Raw genomic sequence first — 20316 nt, forward strand, 5'->3', positions numbered from 1 at the left:
AATCTTGCGTCAGGACATTAGCTCTTAAGCTCTTTTGAGGCGAGGACTGTGCCTTTGTATAGATCTAGACAGCTTCTCGGTGCCAATGTGGGATACATGATAACCCTGTGGGTCTGACTCTAGCTGTTCATTCCAAAGCAGGCAGTGGCAGTGGTTCAGGGGAAATATTTGAATATGTTAAAATGGCTACATCAACCTTCAAGCACTGTACTGATCAATTTATTTTAGATCGTCTCATTTAAAAGGGGCTTCTAAGGGACTCGTTCACCAGCCGGAGACCCTGAGTCCTGGCCTCAAATCTAATGTATGGCATCCAAGTGGTCTGTCATTTGGGTGCCTCAATTTTTGGTACCTGGGGCTTTCTTTGCAGAGGTGCTGAGCACCAATGGCTTTAACTGAAATCAGGGGGCTCTCAGCACCTTTGCAAATCAATGTGAGGAAAGCTGGGCACCTAAAAACAGAGCGATCCAAAAGGAGAGGCCAGTTTTGAAAAGGTGGGTCGTAATCGTTAAACTTCATCACAGTCCTTTGCTTAGACTGTAAACTCCTTGGGGTAGGGAGCAACTTTTTGTCCAGTGTTTGTACAGCACCTAGCACAGGAGAGTGCTGGTCCCTGGCTGGAGCTGCTGGGAGCCACTGCAATGCAAATTATAAATGGAGATGATAATAACTACCACCCTCTTTGGCATTAACTAGCAGTCTCTGCTAAGGGAAGGCCAAGAACTAGAATGGTTATAGATCAGGCAGACGATGTATTAGCAGAGCAGCGAAGAGCACATCGGACAGGAGTTGCAGAGCAGTGGCAGGTCAGGAATAAAGTGCACTGGCAGAGCTGTGTGGGGAGACTAAGAATGGGCTAGCCGAGCAATGTTACCGCAGGTCAGGCACGAGGCGCATTAACAGAGCAGAAGCCCAGGATATAAGATGTATCTGAAAAGCAATTTAATGTGTGGACCACGGACTGGAATAACAAGGGCAGCTGCAGGGTAGGACTGATGTGCCTCAGCAGAACTGAGTGATGCCCAAGACTGGAGTCTCCGGGATGTCCTGCAGGGCACGAATGAGGTGTATCGCCCAGCCCAAGCCTAGACCAGGCTGATTCTGGCTGCCCTGGCCTTGCCCAGCAGCTCTGCAGAGGTCTGCCTCTCATTACCAGTGCTTTCCTCCTGAAAAGTGCTCTCGGTGGGTAATGAATAAATCATGACGTTTCCCCAGCACTCCCCCTATCCCCACCCAAACGCAAACATTCCCCATCACCGCCACCCTGTAACTGGCAACCCTGCTCCCTCTGACAATCAATTACCCTCCGGAGATGAAATTATTGTTTAATGGCTTTTGGAACAGGCTCCTGCTCTGACATTCATCACAATCAATAATGCATCAGTGGGGACAAAAGAAATTACCTGCCTCCTGCTAAGTGAACGAGTCCATTTATATTCCGTGCAGCCCCTTCATGCCTGCTGAGCTGGCAAGCACAGGTGGGCTCCAGTGCTGGCCTGGCAGGGCAAACGAGTTGTCATGTGCGGTCTGATGGCAGCTTGAGTAAAACTTAATCTTCCACTCCCTTGGTGTAACCCAGCGTGTCGAGAGTCTCAAAGCAGAAGTGTATGTGCCTGAAGGGGAGCAGCATGGGGGTGTCTCTTTGGACATGGGGAGGCCAGGTTATGTTTGTGTGTGCGTGTGCACACGTGAGGGAGCAGATTGTGTGGGTGCACATGGGAAGAACAGGATGTGCATGAGCACACGTGAGGGGGGGCAGATTGTGTGGGTGCATATGGGAAGAACAGCATGTGCATGAGCACACGTGTGGGGGAGCAGATTGTGTGAGTGCACACGGGAAGAACCAGATGTACATGAACACACGTGTGGGGGAGCAGATCGTGTGGGTGCACACGGGAAGAACAGGATGTGCATGGGCACACGTGTGGGGGAGCAGATTGTGTGGGTGCACACGGGAAGAACCGGATGTACATGAACACACGTGTGGGGGAGCAGATTGTTTGGGTGCACATGGGAAGAACAGGATGTGCATGAGCACACGTGTGGGGGAGCAGATTGTGTGGGTGCACATGGGAAGAACAGGATGTGCATGCACACACATGGATGGGAGGAAGATGTGTGTGTTGGGGAAGGGGGTGGTCTCAGGACGAGAATAAAACAGGTCAGGGTCAAGGTTCCCTGAAAAATGTGGTGGTCTTTGAGCAGAAAGCTAAACAGCCCAGGGGATCCTACTGGGCAGGACTAAGAGGCATTAGCAGAGCTGCGTGCACTGCCTGGGAAGGATAGCAGGAGGTGCTGTAGGACAGGGCTGAGGTGTGCCTATTGAGAAAGACAGCTGTGGGAGGGGGACAGCTTTTGGATTACAATAGCAGCAGGCAGGATTGTTGCTCACTAAAAAAACAAAAACGGGGAGGTCAGAGAACTACCTGACAGGATTGAGATGCGTGGACAGAGCCCTTGGGGTGACAGGGATGGAATCATAAGTGGTGTGGTAGGGCAGAACTAAATACACTGGCAGAGCTTGGTGAGGGCGTGGGGTGGAGGTTCGGGACTGGAATAGCTGTGGGTTCCACAGGATGGGATGTGGATGTATTGGCAGGACCAGGAGTGGAATAAAGGAGTTTGTTGCAGGTCGGGACTGAGGCGCATTGGCAGAGATGTCAGAGGGTGATGGATTTAGGCCTGGGACAGCAGGACCAACACTATTGGGGTCGAATTGTGGAGCAGTCTGAGCTAATCAAGACAGGCTGTGACCTTCTGCTCAAGCTCCTGTGAAAATTTAGGTGTCTGGGAACTTAGGGCACATTGGAAAGTGATCCAGGAGATCATATGATTCTACCTGGCCCAATTCCCAGCACATATCTAGAACAGGTCCAAGTCACCTTCAGTTTTGCTCCTTAAAGATTCATACTAGCCTCGTCCCTACAGTCTAATTAACTAGTCTTGGAGATGCAGAGCCCTTCGTTTGTCTCTCCTGTAGCACAGATGTGGGCGGACTTATGGGAGGAGCTAATTTGTCTTTAGACAGTGATAAGGCTATAAGACGTTGGGCTGGAGTCTCCCAAGATGGCATGCAGGGAGAGCGCTGGCCGTAATGGAGTCACTCTAGTGCAGAATCTGGCCCATGGACCACAGTGGCTGCTGCTGCTCGTATTCGGCAGGGTGTGAGATATTGAGTCACCCCGGAACTAGAGCCTGGTTAATCCCCATGCTGTGATGAGTCATTCCTGTGCTGGGCTGCAGCCAATCCACAAGCAAGGAGCTGGTCTGGTGACTCTCAGGGCAGGTATATAAGCCTCACAGGCAATGCAACGGCTCAGTTTGCCCGCTGTGACTTCATGACAGGGAACTCTTTCCTGCCTGATGGTAGCAACAGACTTCCCAAGCCTTAGCCTGCTGCAGCTCCAGCCTACCTCCCACCCCTGTGCTTGCCTTGCTCTCATCCCACTCTTGACTCCTGATGATGGTTTTGACCTCTGGTTCCTGGTCTAAATGCCACCTCACTGACCACTAGACATGACTTCCACTGCTGTAACCTCTGACCATAGCCCTGACCATCCATGTCTCAGTTTCTGAAGGGGGAGGGACGTGCCATGTCACATGGAAGGCAGGAGAAGAGCCCAGAGTACCCTTAGCTGATGTAGCCCTTTGCAGGCAAGATCCCTATCCAGAGATAGGGAAGGATCGGAGCTGGCCAGACCCACCCCACTCACCAAAAAATGCTGGAGGAAGCCTGAGGGATCACCAATTTGATATGGGGTACACAGTGCCCTCATGAGACTAGCTGACTCTCCTGACATCCGGCACTGTACTGGTATGTCTTTGCGAAGGGATCAGTGCGGATAACGTCGCTGCAATGTGAGCAGCACATCTCTGTAATGGGTCTGCAACACAATCAATGCGTCTGCAGTGAGATGAGTGGGTTGCCTCCGAGTGGTTATTAATGGGCCCCTTCAGTGCGCCCCCTGGGACCCGTTTGTCTTTGCACCAGGCGCGGGGAATGGGGAGCGATGCAATCTGTGTGCTCGCCAGTGGAGTTCGGGCTGTTTGTGGTTGGGGTTTTGCTTCAGGCCCATCTCTAGTTATCTTGCAAATTTATCTATCCATAAAAATGAGAGGAAGGAGCAGCTGGCAGTACACAACACATCTGGCGTGGGCCGTCCCCGAGCACAGCCGTCTGACAGAATTCTCTGGGAGGCATCAGCTGCTCCAAGGCTGGCAGCCCAGCAGACGTGCTCCTAGGGGAAGTCTCTCCTACATGTTACCCTTGAGGCTTGGGGGTCTGGGGAATGCTAGAGGACAGTTGATAAATACTCAAAAGGACATGACACGCTTTGAGATCTGCTGGTGAAAAGTTCTTTATAAGAAGCAGGTGGTGGTCTAATCTGTACTATACAGATGGCTCGCTACTCTCTGTGGGCTGCCTGGATCCCACCCTGGGCACCAAACAAATAACCTAACTGGAGACAAGGAATCGGTAGGAAGACCTAATGTTAACCATGGGGAAGCAGGAGGAGACCCCAGCAGAGAAGCCTTCCTTCTCACCCACCAGCATCAGGGCTTGCCTGCATGGGGAAACATATCAGCATAATGATACTGGTCTAATTACACTGCTATAATTCCTCGTGTGGACGCTTTTATTCTGGAATAAGAGTGGTCTAAGATACTGGTCTAACTCCAGTGGTATCATTATGCTGGTAGATTTCCCCAGGCAGACAAGCACTTACATCTCAATGGACCCTTCCAAAGTAGGGTTGAGCTGAATTCGTGTCATATTGCTTCCTTGTTCTCCCCCCAAACTGTCTCCACCTGTTGTCTGGCACTGAAGATCGTGAGTTCTTTGAGGCAGAGCCTGTCACTCAGTTCTCCATCTGCACTAGTGTCTTGCACAATGGGGTCTGTGACTGGGAACCCCAGTGCTGCCACCGTACAAATAATGTACTTCTTTTTATGGGTGGGGAAATTGCGGCCCAGGAAGGAGAAGGGAGTGGGCACAGAGAGCAAAGAGGAGATGAGGGAAGGTTTCCAAAATGGGAGTTCCTGCTATCGATACCACGTCTTTCCCTGGGTGACCGTTTCCCTTTTCACCACATACTGATCCTGCACAGCTCTGCTTAGCTTCCAGACCCTAATGCAATCACAGCACAGTTGGATTTTGCCCTCTCTTAGGGCCTGATCCAAAGCACGTTGAATTCGGGGGGCATCTTTCTCTTCACCTCAGTGGGCATTGGATCAGGTCTTTTACACCATAATGAGCTCTGTGAGGCACTAAGCCACACCATGAGCATCTCTATAGCTACTAGGAGTGAGTTCAGGCCAGCTGCTGCTCTTGCTAGCCTCGCTTTTAAGCTGTTGTGACTTGGTGGCTGTCGGCAGAACACCTCCTGGTTTCCACTAGGGTGAGCGCAATCAGAATTGGGCCCGCGGCTTCCGTGTTGAAGTGTCTCATTGTGATTGTGGACTGTGATCCCATCCTTTAAAGCAGCCATCCCCGATTAGTGCTTAAGTGCTGAGCCTCATCAGCTCAGAGCCTGGAACAGTGCTCGCACTACAGCCACTTGATTGCTGCTGTTTGTTGTATCGTCTCAGCTGCTTCTTTAACGTGCCCTAAATATAACTGCAGGAGGCCAGAACAAGACAGTGATAAATAAAGCAAACACAGGTGTGGCTGACAGGCTGTGCAAAGAGACTCCCAGCTCTCAGCACTGCACAGCCCAGCATGCGGCTCCCCCCAGCCCAACACTGCACAGGTGCAAAGGGACGTGTTTGGAGCACTCAGCTGTCACAGTGAATCAGCTCTGAGTTGCAAGCAGTGGCTGGGATGGGGATGGAGAAAGCTCCCAACATTAAATTCCTCTTGAGCCCATGCTTCTGCTTTTAGAGAGATGGGCTCCATCTGCCAAGTGAGGAACTGGATTTCAAACATCCCAAAGTGTGGGGTCAGAGGGACAGGGACGGGAGGGGGATTGGTTTAACTCGTTATACAGTTAGACTTGGTGGCAAAATTCAGATCTGGGTTTGGATTTCAGTCTCCCTGCCTCAATAGGAATGTTCAGAGTTGGGTTTGGGGACCATCCTACCCGGATGCGGTGTTAAGGGTCTGTTGTCCTTGCAACAGGGGCTTTGCTATGGGAGTAGCGTGTCTCTGCAGCGAGTCTGGGGGTTTGGTGGATCTCTGAAGTGGATCTGGGGGCTCTCTGCAGCTACCTCATAAACTGGAGTGTCACATAAAACACTTTTACATGCCTGGCTCTAACCAGATGGAAGGACGTTTTTGCTTCCCTTTCTCCTTTATTGCTTGATGAGAAACAAGTCTGAAATACGGAGTGCAGGGTATTTTACCAGAGGACTTTTGAACCTATCTCCTCAATAACAGATCATATTATGCAGATCACCCCATAAAGCATCCATGTTCATAACTTATGCAGCAGCTGATGGCTCACTAGGGTCTCTCTCCCCCTGCCATCTTTTCAGGGTTAGTGCTTATTTCAGTAAACAGGCACCTTTCTCTTAAATAAGATGACCTTCCCATGCTTTCTTCACAGCTCCTAAAGTAGGCAGGTTCAGGAGTGGTCCAGGAGGGGAGACTGCCAACCTTACTTTAAATGCTACCTCACAGCATTCTTCTGTAATAGCCTCTTGTGCTGGAGAGGCAGTATCGTGTGTGCTCTGGTACCTTAGGGCCATTCCTGCAGAGTACTGTAGCATTGTTTTATCAGGGGAGCAGCAGGCTGAATCAAGGAAGGTTCCTTCCATGATTTCAGCCCTATCAGAACCAGAAAAGAGATTTGGATCCAACCCAGACCCAAAACCAGGGATTCAATTCTCCCTCTTCCCCCACTCTTCCTCCACTGCAAGGTTCTGTTTTTGGCCCATCTCTTGTTTTCTTGGAGCACCAAGTGGCCCAACAGAAAGCAGCTCAGCAAACGCTAATGGTTCCCTGCAGGAGGGTGCTGGGTTTATGTTTCCCTGACAGCAGTGACTGTATCTCAAACTGAGAAGTGAGTAAATGCTGAGGTGGGGAGCAGCAGAGGAGGCGAGAGAGAGAGGCAGGCAAATGGAATTCACACCACCGCCGCATTTAGCTGTAATCTAACATGACTTTCCCCTCTGTTGGCAAAGGGGCGCACATGATGTTAACATTCATTATCATGTCATATTCGATTGACTGCCAGAATGTATTATGCTTTCTCCTGTAACACACTGAATAGTGACAAAACCCATTCGCTGTGCTGCAAAGGTCTGTGCCTTTGAATCTTCGCAGCATAGCGGGGAGGTGGAAGGCCATTGATACAAATGTAATGAATGTCGGGGGCAGGCAGAGGGCTCTCCATTCTTCCACTGCTCGGGGGGAGCAGAACGGGTGTTAGAATTCTGCTGTAGCTCGTTTACGACGCACCTACATGAGACTTAGCGAGACAAGGTTCAGACCAACAGAAGTTGGTCCAATAAAAGATATTACCTCACTGACCTGGTCTCTCTAATATCCTGAGACCAGCATGACTACACCAACCACTACATACCTACATGTGACTGTCAGATTGCAGAGAGAATGTCCGATAAGGGACGTGACATACTGAAAGACAGGGATATTGGAAGCTGCATCTCCCTTGAGTTATTGCAGTCAGATGACACCAGGGCTGGGTTTGGCTCATCACTTTTGCATCTGGCTCAACAGATGTAACACAGCTGCAATGTGTGTGTGTGTGATGTGATGTCTTCTACCAGCGGTTGGTCCATATCAGGGATAGCAGTCTGCTGCTGCTTTCAGCTGATGAAATTACTCCTTTTGCTCAAAGGATGGAGATCTGTACTATGAAGCTCAAAATCTGGGATTCAAACCCTTGATGATTGATGTGCCAGGCTGTTGCAAAGGCTTAGATGCCACAGATTCCAAAAGTTGAATCTCTGTCCCTTGCTAAGGTCCTGGAAACTTTCTGTCAATGGTGTGTGTTTGTTTATAGGACAATGCTATAAATGTCACCCAAACATTCTATTGACTCAGTAATTAAACTACAGTATTGTGTTTTATCATCAATGTTATCGTATTTTATTAGTGTTTAAGCATCCTATTTTTCCCCCTGGATCTTAAAAGGGCTTCCGCTGTCTCATACACAGCATTTTTGTGCCTAATAATCAATATTGATTTCCCCATAATACCTTATTTTTAGATACTGTGGCTTGTTTGCCATAAAATTAGGATCTAAATGCAGTTTATAAAATAAGGCCCCCACCACCATGCGCACACGCACAAAAAAGTATCTTGTTAAGGTAATTATCTTGCTTCACTGGCAGAAAATTTCAATCATGTCTTCCAGCCACAAAAAAATATCAGTTCCAACCTCTTCCCATTTGCTTCAAGGTGACCTATCGTTAACCCTGTGAGACAGAAATACCACAGCCCTGAGGTGCTCCCTACGGCTGAGAAAGAGTTCAGGAAATCAGGTCTTGGATTCCTACTGCCTCCCTATAATCTCATCTACGTGTGGCCTCCCTGTTTTCCCGTTTCTATGATATTTGATCCTGCGTGGTGCTGAGTGCTTCCTACAGCACGCCAAGTGAATGCTCTCTATTCCTACTGAAGTTGTCTGGACTTCAGGTCTTCTGTGTTTTCCAATGTTTTGATTTTGCCGAATTGGCATTTTCTGATGGAAACCTGTTCCATCAGAAAATTTTCTACCAGCTGTGTTACTGATGTTTATGATGATAGTTCCTAGGGACCAACCAAGATGACAAACACAGAGTAGTAGACTGCCCCAAAGAGCTTAAGTCTAAACACCATGAAAGGTGTACACAAGGTAAATTATACTTTTCATTCTCGTAGTGTTTTTCCTACAAGGCTCTAAGCTGTCATGGGATAAGAGAGAAGGTTCTCTCATGGATTGGTAACTGGTTAAAAGATAGGAAGCCAAGGGTAGGAATAAATGGTCAAGTTTTCAGAAAGGAGAGAGGTAAATAGTGGTGTTCCCAAGAGGTCTGGACTACTGGGCCCAGTCCTGTTCAACATATCTGGGAAAAGGGGTAAACAGTGAGGTGGCAAAATTTGCAGATGGTGCAAAACTACTCAAGATCATTAAGTCCCAGGCACACTGCGAAGAGCTACAAAAGGATCTCACAAAACTGGATGACTGAGCAACAAAATGGCACATGAAATTCAATGCTGATAAATGCAAAGTAATGCACATTGGAAAACATAACCCCAACTATACATATAAAAGAATGGGGTCTAAATTAGCTGTTACCACTCAAGAAAGAGATCTTGGAGTCACTGTGGATAGTTCTCTGAAAACATCCACTCAGTGTGCAGCGGCAGTCAAAAAAAAGCTAACTGAATGTTGGGAATTGTTAAGAAAGGGATAAATAATAGGACAGAAAGTATCCTATTGCCTCTATATAAATCCATGGTATGCTCAGATCTTGGATACTGCATGCAGATGTGGTCGCCCCATCTCAAAAAAGATATATTGGAATTGGAAAATGTTCAGAAAAGGGTAACAAAAAGGATTAGGGGTATAGAACGGCTTCCATATGAGGAGAGATTAATAAGACTGGGACTTTTCAGCTTGGAAAAGAGACAACTAAGGGGGGATATAATAGAGGTCTATAAAATCATGAGTGGTGTGGAGAAAGTAAATAAGGAAGTGTTATTGACTCCTTCTCATAATACACAAACTAGGGATCACCTAATGAAATAAATAGGCAGCAGGTTTAAAACAAACAAAAGGAAGTATTTCTTCACACAACACACAGTCAATCTGTGGAACTCCTTGCCAGAGGATGTTGTGAAGGCCAAAACTATAACAAGGTTAAAAAAAGAACTAGATAAGTTCATGGAGGATAGGTCCATCAATGGCTATTAGCCAGGATGGGCAGGGATGGTGTCCCTAGCCTCTGTTTGCCAGAAGCTGGGACTGGGCAACAGGGGATGGATCACTTGATTGTTATCGGTTCTGTTCATTCCCTCTGAGGCACCTGGCACTGGCCACTGTTGGAAGACGGGATACTGGGCTAGATGGGCCTTTTGTCTGACCCAGTATGGCCGTTCTTATGCTCTCAAAGCACATTGCTAATATTAACTGCAACTCTCAGTATCCCTGTGAGGAGGGTGGTATTAATATCCTTGTTTGTCAAATGTGAAAACAGAGGCCCATATAGTGGAAGTGACTGGCCCAAGGTTATGCAATAGGTCAGTGGCAGAGCTAGAATTAAAACTAGATCTGGTTGAAATCCTAACAAAATATTTAATTACAATCTTTCACAGGAAAATGTTGATTTTGACCAAATTTTCCCATTTTGACAGGAAAATTCTAAATAAAGTGTTTTGAACTGACATTTTGAAATGTCCAAAATATCAGTTCAAAACTAAAGAATTTTGGATGTTTCAAAAGGAAATGCTTTGACTTGATTGAAATTGTTGAGGTTTTTCATTTTGACACTTCCAAATTGAAATGTTTTAGAACTTTTGGTTCTGCCAAAATTTTCAGTAGTTTGATTTTTTTTTTTTGGTCCTATTTTGATAGGAGGGAAAAAGTCAAACTAACTGAATTTCCTGGTGGATGGAAATTGTATAGTCCAAATAGTTCTAATTAAAACCTAAGTGTTCTTGTTTTAAGTTCCCCACTCCAACGGCTTGACCTCCCTATAATAACCATTAATGATGTGCCCAAGTATCTATGGGCCTGAACTTATTTCCATTGAGGACATTGGCAAAACTCCCATTGGAAACTCGCAATGATACAAATTAGGGTTTTAGTCTTTTCGCTCCACCACTGAAACCCAAAATTCAAACACCCTCAAATTTTGGGGATGTTCAAAATCTGGCCTGAGGACCTTGATCTGAATGTTGCACGTCAGACCCGTTATGCCAGTAATGATGGAGGTCTGGTTTAGCACAAGGCAAGTCTGAAGAGGAGCATGCAAATTGTAATTTGGATCAGGCATCGGCCACACCAGTTAAGGCAAGTGACACAGGCTTTGAGCTGTTGTTGAATGAGGGGTCTGAAAGAATAGGTGGGGCTGAAAAATAGTATGTGGGTCTTGGAAAAGAAGGGAGTGTCTCCGAATGCATCTATCTATCTGTGCATAAAATCTAGACTCAGTATTAAAGCTGGTTGAACAGAGTATGAACATTTTCTCTCTGCTTTTCATCCAAATTTCATGTTCATTGAGGCTGACTCAAAAAGAGGAATTCTCTCCTATCTAGAGATATGTCAGTGTTTTGGCCTGCATAAAAATATTGACTCCTCCTGGCTGTGGGAGCCGGGTTTTCTTTAAGAGAATATGATAAATAATGTGGATTCCACACAATGCTGTTTGGCGCTTAAGCAGGATAACAACATAGCGGCTGTTCTTGCCAGAAACAGCTGGAGCAGAGGAGAGGGAGATGAACTCCTTTTGTTTGTTGTTCCTTTTGGGTTTTGCCAGCCTGGTGAAGTTAATGTGGGACAGAGAGGTCAAAGAACAAAATACTGACCCTTCCAGAACCAGGGGACAACAGAAACTGGGGAGCGGGGGAATCAGACATTGATGGAACAAGTATTCTGAGGAGATGTGGAAGCAGATCTTTGCTATAGCCTCTCCCATCAGTGTGTGTGAACGTGTTTCAAAACCTGCCCCAGGGAGGGTGTGTGAGACTGTTTCCCATGCTCTCTGTGTGTGGTTCACACAGTCTTTGCCTGAAGACATGTGTTTCAAAACCTCTGCCAACCGTGTATATGTTTTCCCCTGTATCTCCCAGCAGAATGGATGTGAGTGTGTTTCAAAACTTCTCCCAAATAAGTGTGACAATTTCTCCAGCAGTATGGGTGCTTTGCACAGTCTCTCTTAGAATGTGTCTGGGGGCACGTCTACGTTGGAATAAAAAACTGGTGGCATGGCCACAGCTGGCCCCGCTCAGCTGATACAGGCTCGCGGGGCTAAAAACTGCTGTGTAGACTTTTGGTGCTGCAGAGCAAATTTACAGCCCCTCGAGCCTGAATCAGCTGATCCGGGCCAGCTGAGGGTGTTTAACTTCTGTATTGACATACTCTGTGTGAATCTCCGTATCTCCAAGCAGCATGTGTACGTATATGCTCTCTCGTGCAACTTCTCCCTGCAGTCTGTGTATGTGGGTCTCTTTACACACCCTCTGACACATCCCCTTTCAGTGTGTGCAAGTGCAAAGTTTTTGCTTTTTGTTTTAAATGAATAAATGAAACTAAGGAACAAGAAATGTAAACATGGATAGCATTAAAATGAAGCGAAAGACAAAGCGAAATGCTGCCTCTTTTGTGGCTCTTATTGCACCTCCCCTTTGGTTTTCCTATTTGCAGGTGTGGGAGGGACACAACTATGCTTTTTTAGCTGAGCAAAGGATGCTTAATATGGTAATAACCCTTCCTGAGAGTCCCCAAGCAGAGCGCACATGAAAGCCCTGCCCCTGGCACTGCTGATTCTACAGCCTCTAATTGTCTCCCATGTCTGCACAAAACATAAATACAAAGGAAGAGCAAAACCTAGTTTGTGTTTGCTGAGTTAGGCCAAGCCAGACAAGTTTTGGAATGAGCTTCAGTTCTGCTTAGAAAGAAGGAGTAACACACAACAGGACCCCGCGTCCCTCCTTCGGTCGCCATTGGCAGCTGGGCTCTGCCATGGAGGAAGGACAGGTAGGCTCATCCCATCCAAGAAAGAGCTGCTCCATCATCTTCATCAGGACTTTGGAGTAACCAAAGCAGAGCCAGTTTCCCTCCCCCCCTAGAACACTGCCCAGGATCCTAACAGCCCCAGGGCCTGCTGAGGTAGGACACTGGAGGTGCAATGGTGCAGGGACAGTTTTTATAGTGTGGCGGCTGGGGACGGAAACCATGTATTTAGGTTGTTGTTACTGCTTCAAGGCAGGTGTTGCAGCAGCACTCCTAGTTCCAGCACCTGTGTGGAGGTGTGTTTAGTTTTGTCCTGTGTAAAGCTCCAGGCCTGCTGTATGTGTTCAGTAAAGCTGCTAGCTCAATACCTTTTAATACTAAGCCTCTGGGTGTATTAATCCAGGGTTCAAGCCTATGAACGCACTTGAGCACCCAAGCCCAGCTCCAAAGGAAATGCTCTCTGCTTCCCACCCTTGGAGTGGGCTGTGGGGAAATACACCTCTGTCTTTCTTCTTGTTCTCGCCTGACCGCTTGTGTAGTTAATGCAAGGGCTGAGCATCTTGATGCCTCAGTTGGGTTTGTTTAAAAATTCAGCGCAAGACTGACCTGATGCAGCCTTGGCTAGCAGCCGACAAGCGTCAGTGCCATGTGGGAGAGCTGAATGGGGATGCTGGTGACGGGAGAATGCAGTAAATGGAAGAGGTTCTTGAAGCTAACAAAGCAGGCTTAGGCGGCCAGGTCACTATTTGGGTAGGAGACCCCTCCAATGACACATCAGTGATGCAGGGAGTGGCGTTTGTGATTTAGGCCTAGCTCCTCAAAGGTATCTGGTCAATTAAGTGCCATTGAAATCAATGGGAGTTAGGAACCTAAATTCCTTGGAGGATCTGGGCCTTAGATGCTGATCCAGCAAAGACATGTTCACAGTATGTAAAAATTAGATGTGTTTTTGCAGGATCTGGTCCTTAGTAGGCACATTTTCCCACTGAGTTGACTCTGAATCAACTCCCCAGCATGCTCCTAAGGGGAGTTGTGCTGGCATTCAGATGATCTATATCAGAGGTTCTCAAACTGGGAGTCGGAACCCCTCAGGGGGTCATGAGCTTATTACACGGGGCGGTCACAAGATGTCAGCCTCCACCCCAAACTCCGCTTTGCATCCAGCATTTGTAATGGTGTTAAATATATAGAAGTGTTTTGAATTTATAAGGGGGGAGGAGGTCATACTCAGAGGCTTGCTGTTTGAAAGGGGTCACCAGTATAAAAGTTTGAGAACCCCTTATCTGTATAAAACAACTGTTTATGAGCTTTAAAAATGTCATGGTGCTTTATATTAAATAGAAGTGTTAATCCTGTTGCCTTGGTCAAATTCCTAGCTGGGTAATTAAACTCTGCCTACCTAAAAGTGGGTGCAGGATTCCTCTTCACTTCCCATTGTAAGATCTTTGGGGCCTTATCTTAAAAAAAGCATCTGAACTTGAGACACCCCCAGAAACCAATCACAAATACTAATGAAAAATGAACTCTTGTGCAGTGGTGCCATGCAATGTTAAACAGCTGCTGCGTTTCACCCCAGAACTGGCTGCATGACAATGATGATGAGAAAAGGGAGGCCATTCCAAACCTTCAGATGCAGAAGTGGTTTTTTACCCACGAAAGCTTCTGCCCAAATAAATCTGTTAGTCTGAATGAATGAATGTAAAACACCATGGGATCCCTGGATAACAGGCCCTGGAGCAGTGCCAAAGAAGAACAAAGAAATTAAATTAGCCATATTATTAGTAGTACTATGGGAGTTCCTAGAGTGATTTGTACCCCAATGTGCTAGGCACTGTGCAAACATATAGTGAGTGACAGTGCCTGCCCAACAGAGCGTTCAATGCAAATAGAGGGACATACAAAGTGTCAGAGGGGAAACTGAGGCACAGAACAGGGAAGTGACTTGCCCAAGGTCACACAGCAGATCAGGGCAGAAACAGATCAGATCACATAGTCATTCTTGAGGCACAGCCTGGTGCCCTAATCACTAGGATACACTGCCTCCCAGTTTGCTAGCAGATAATTCTTTTGAATAGACAGAATTGTCTCCTGCCTCCTGTCTGTCTACTGTGCTGTGGAGCTCAGAGCCCACTCGCCAAAGCCTCACCATGCACTCAACTGCTCCTAACTAACATTTCAGGAGGGCACCTCTCTCACCTCCTGTGCATTTACAAGGAAGCAATTTATCAGAGCAATTTTTATCCTCATTAAGGCAAATTAAGCCCACAAAGCTGGCAACTGAGGGGGAGAGAAAAAATTGGCATTCATGAAATATTTATTAAAAACAGCCATTGTAATAAATATTTGAAACCCGGTTATTATCATTAAATCACACCAGTGTCAAGCGCACGTTCTACATCATCTGTTCTGCTAATTGGGTGCAGGGGTCAGGAAGCCCCACTCTCAAAGCAGGTCACTAGGAGCGGGTTACCCAGCAGCTGTAATAGACCTGGCGAGGTCTGAGCACTGGAGGGGTTGCTTTCTAACAATGATGCCTCTTTGCCTTCTGCGGAAAGGATAAGGTCTAGTGTTAAGGGGCAGAGTTAAAAGGAATCCAGAGGTTTGTATTAAAGATGGATCCAAATACAACCACCCCGTCCATGGGTCATGAGTAGAGCATGAATGAGGGACCACCACAGCTCAGACCTCTACCACTTAAGTTAAAGGGATAACTCCATTAGCTGGCAATAGTAGTGGAATGTTATCTTCCATCAGAAGAGGATACAGCACACAGTGAGTGAGCATGTTGCACAACTTAAGCATCCTGGACTTCAGGGAAGGAACCTCTTGCTTAGATGTTGAGGAAATTTTGGGTGAGGGAAAGACAGAGTGGAGGCCCCGTGTGCTCTGGAAGGGAGGGCAGATTTGCCAGATCCCTGCATCTGCCTGTGAGAAGAGAACATCCTTGTTTTGTTTTAATGATCTCTGCTTCCTAGTAGCTGCTGCTGCTGCTTCGCCACCTGTGGCCCTTCCAATCTGTCCCAGCTGGGCTCAGCCTCTCCCCAGAATGTGCCCATTTGCTTCACCACCTCAGACTGTCTGTGAATCCCATTGGGAAACAGGAAGCTGCCGCTACTTCCTAAGAGCTCCAAACAAGCCACACCAAGCATGGGCCTTGTTCCTACTAAGCATGAGGACGTTTCAGCTACAGGCCAGCCAGCCTATGCCCTCAGATGGGGCAATAACAAGGGAAGCTAAAGCAGGAGAGTCTTGCTGTATCATCAGGAAGGAGAGGTGAGTCCTGGCATCAGCCCATCACACTCCTACCTGAGTGGGTTCCAGAGAAGCAGGGATGGGAATAAAAAGGGGAACAGCCTCTTCTCCTCCTCCTCAGGGCCTGGAATCGCCAGCTGCCTTGGTAGGAATGCCGCTCCCAGGCCCTGCAGACAGGGATGTGGCAAGAACGTCTCCTCCTCGCTCTCATTATCCCCTGGGAGTTGTTTTCTCACCATGATAAAGGTCCAAAAGGCCAAGAAAAGAAGGAAGAGTTCTGCCCAGGATTACCCATCCCAGGACAAAGGCTGAGAGCCATGGGGCATATGTACCTGAGGATTAGGAGCTGGCTACATAACAGATCTGGCCCCAAGATAATGGATCTCCAAGGGGGCACATTGCTCTGGAGCCTTGGCTTTCTCCTACAGCTCAGTAACCTGCAGTTGCTCTGCTGTGCTCTGTAATAATAAACCAAACCACTTGTCTGCGGAGAGGTGGGAGGGAGGGAAGCCCAATGATTTCTCAGTGTAATATAAGCACCGTGATTTGCCACTGGGGTAAGATAATTACTCTGTGATGGGCTAAAATGAGGGCTCGTGCTATAAACCACAATCTACATGAAAAAAAGAAAATTGATTCCCAAGTGGGGTAATAATACAGGCAGTAAAATCAATATTGATTATCGGTACAAGAAGGCAGTCAAAGTGTGAGAGCCAAAGGTGAGATTATACCAAATGGCTGTTGTTTAAATACTGAGTATGCTGCAGGAATATGGCACTGGGGTTCTAGAGTATTCTTGTTGGTGATGGCACTCCGTTTTCTTTTGTTCATTGTGATCTAATGGTTAGAGCAGGGAGCTGGGACTCCTGATTTGGACAGTGACTCCTGCGATGCCAGGCAAGTCACTGCCCAGTGCTATGCCTTGGTTTCCCCATTTGTAAGGGATAATCGATCTCGCCCGACCTGCTGTGGGGATAATGGAATAGTCTGTAAAATGTTTGAAGAGGTGACAGTCAGCAGCATAAGCTGTGCTATTTAGAGACCTGGAAAATCCAAGAGAACAGCAAGATCTAGCCGTACCCAGCAGCCTCCCTCTGTATTCATGACAGCAGAGTCTGCCTTATCTCTTTTCTGTAGCGGGGAACACTACAGAAGGCACAAGAGAAAGCCAAAGCACTATTATAATGGTGTGAGACGTACAGTAGGATCAGAACCTATGCTGGCAAGCTACGAGATGGCTAGCAGCTCGAATGCAGCACCATGCTGGCCTGAGAGAGGCTCCAGCTTAATGGAGGCTTGTTAATTTCTTTTCTCTGCTTGCCAGCCTCCCACGCCTGCTCAGCCATCACTGCTGGAGGCAGTATCGCCCGTCAGTTACTGATAGGAAATACTGCCTCTGGAACAGCTGACTCAGCACATGAGAGGGAGGAGGGAAGAAAAGGAGAATGATTTGCTATAGGCAGCTGAGGGAGCATTGCCTTTAAAAGGCTTTGCAGGAATTTAAATGGCAAGGGGGAGGGAGAGAGAAGATGGGGGCAAGCTGGAGAGGTTTTGACTTCTGGGAAGATGCAGGTGCCTGCAGACAGGGGCCCTAGTTGCTGATTCAGGTCCAGTCTGCAGGTTGTAGAGCTGTCTGCAGAAGCTCATCTCTGTCTGCAAAGCAAAGCAGCATTTCCATGCGTCCGACAGCAAGGCAATCCAGCATGTGATGGATAGGATCAGGGTATGCCCTATACCGATGGCCTGCCAGATCGAGGGTTGAGGGTAGGTGGGTGGGTAGACAAGGTGTTCTTGTTCCTAGCCCTGAGTGGGTGGCTTGGGAACTTGCCTGCCATTTTGTGTGTATGGGGCAAGGAGGGGGGTGTCTATTCTGGGAAGCCAGGTGGATACTTACTGTCTTACTGGATAAAACATAGTCATGATCAGATCAGACCAGTGAGGTCCATTTAGCTCAGTATCCTGTCCTGACAGTGGACAGTACCAGCTACTCAGAGGCAGGAGCAAGAAACCTCTAACAGCTGCTATATACCTCTGGATCTGGATACTTGCAAGTCAGTATTTACTCCTTTCCCCTTTTGGGAGGCAGGGTGTTTATCCCCTGTTCTGGGAATTTACCCCCTGCTTTATCAAAGTGGAGTGTGGTATTTTTGGCACTTGTACAGGGTAGTTAGAGGACAGGGTAAATATCCACCCCAAGTAGTCGTGGTACTTACTGCTTTTCCTTGCATGTGTCTCCCAACATCCTCTAATGATTGGTCCATTAGAGTGCAACTACCTACTGCTGCTACCAGCTAATGGAGTTACCCCTTTAGCTGTACTGGTAGAGGTCTGTGCTGCTGTGCGGAAGAAATGCGGTGTTATCCATAGATCTATTTCCATCCTTGAGCACTGTGGGAAGGATATAATCCCATGCCAGCACTTTGTATTTTGACACAAGTCACCGTCACATCTGCTGGAGATATAATTATGTATCATTGCTAATATGGCACCATCTGGACACCCAAGTTTAGGGTCATAGCCTCATTATGCTAGGCATTGTACCTTGGGCGTGTGCATATGTTTGTTTCATTGTGGTCTAGTGGTTAGAACAGGGAGACCGGATTCTTGGATTGTTTCCAATTTTGTACCTGACTTGCGGTGTGACTTCAGTCAAGTCACTTCCCCATGTTGTGCTGCCTCAGTTTCCCCATGATAAGGGAGAGTTGGAATTTCCCTGCTTGCTGTGAGGTTTATTGCATTAATCTATAAATCATTTTGAGAGCTTCTGGTGGAGACAGTTTGACAGTCGGCAGAGTAGTCTGTGTTACTCAGTATGGCAGTTGGAAGGCCAGAGAGAACCAAGGTTTGGTCTGTGTCCAGAAGCTGAGTTCCTCAATATTCATCACATCAGTATCCTCCTTCTTCTCTACTGAGGGACCCTACACAGGGACATACTGTTCTGACTGTTGCATGAGAAATACTGTTTGGATTAGAGCCATGTGAAATTTTTTGACCCAAACTTTTTTTGGCCAAAAAATGCAGATTTGGTGACAGAACAACATTGTGAATTTGTGTCAATTCCATTGAATTGTTCTGCTGGGGGGAAGATTGCAAAAATAAAAACAATTCAAAATGATCCATTTCAACATTTTTGAAACAATATTTTGGTTTTGTCAATTTGAAATGAAAAGTTGTTTCAAAAGTCCCTTTAATTTTAAAAATGAAAAAAAAAAAGTTTACAATCCAAACCGAAAATATTTGTTGGCTGAAACAACATGTTTAATTTGACTTAAATTATTATTATTAATGTTTTGTTTAACTTTTAGATTCACTGAAAATTTTGAAAAATGTTTTTAACTCATCCAGCAATAAATTGCCCAAACCTCAAAATATCTGTTGTTTGCCCTGCTCTAGTTTCCACTCTTGTGGCAATGGATAATACAAGACAAAAAGCTTCTTTGAAGAAGCTGTGTTAATTCTATGCCACTACCAACAACCTCACACCATTTTTTTCAAATGCTGTTTAGAAAAATATATTTACCAACTAACCACTCTGAGCAGTAAACTAGTAATTTAGACCAAGATTTGGCCCAGGCTCCCATAAAAGCTGATGTAAACCAGATTTACAGCATCACACCGAGATGCTTTTATGTGAAACTGAGCTTCAGAGGAGAAAACATCCATCAGGAGCTGGAGTGAATGAGATTTAAAAGATGGCCTCTTTTTGTTCCATAATAGCTTACCCACTTCAGAGTAAAGCGGGGAGGGAAGAATCAGAAAGTGTTAGAATGATATTTGTAATGGCAACATTACACACCTATTTTGGTAATAGGCTTTAAACACTTAAGAAGGAGAATCCTCTTATATCTCGTGTGTAGTTTTCTCCCTTTTAATGTATCAGTCAGGGATGACTGTGCTGAAGGGTGCTAGCAAAGTGCTGTGGATTGATAGGCCTAGGATGGATCCTAATTGGTTTGGAGATCATGTGTTTCTGCAGATCATGAATCTCCTCTAATAAATTGTTGCTAATTTCACTTTGCTTTGGGTTTTTAAAAACTCACAATAGACATAACACTGAGGACTAACCCTAGATATCTCTTCTCTCTCTCTGCCACGCTGTGCATGGGGCATTGGAGTGCCACCATGGGTCCCAGAGTTCTTTAGAAAGTTAAATTGAAATCCAGGTGATGTGTGCTCTTGTGCCAACAAAATGCAACTGCTTCTGGGGTACAACATGGTAGCCATTTAACAGCCCACAGGAAGTTTAGGAAAGGATGTGAAGAATAGTGTACCAAATTGAAACTGCATTTAACGAAGGCCTGAGGCTAACCCCCTTGCTTTTGCAGAAAGTGCTGTGAGATCTTTAACGCCCACAAATGATCAATGCCGCAATTTTAAGTTGCATGCAAGAGGCGGCATCCAATAATATGCTGGTGCATTGGCTTATAAGTGACATGAGGGAGGA

Source organism: Gopherus evgoodei, chromosome 19 (genome assembly GCF_007399415.2).
Source record: "Gopherus evgoodei ecotype Sinaloan lineage chromosome 19, rGopEvg1_v1.p, whole genome shotgun sequence".
Lineage (NCBI taxonomy): Eukaryota > Metazoa > Chordata > Testudines > Testudinidae > Gopherus > Gopherus evgoodei.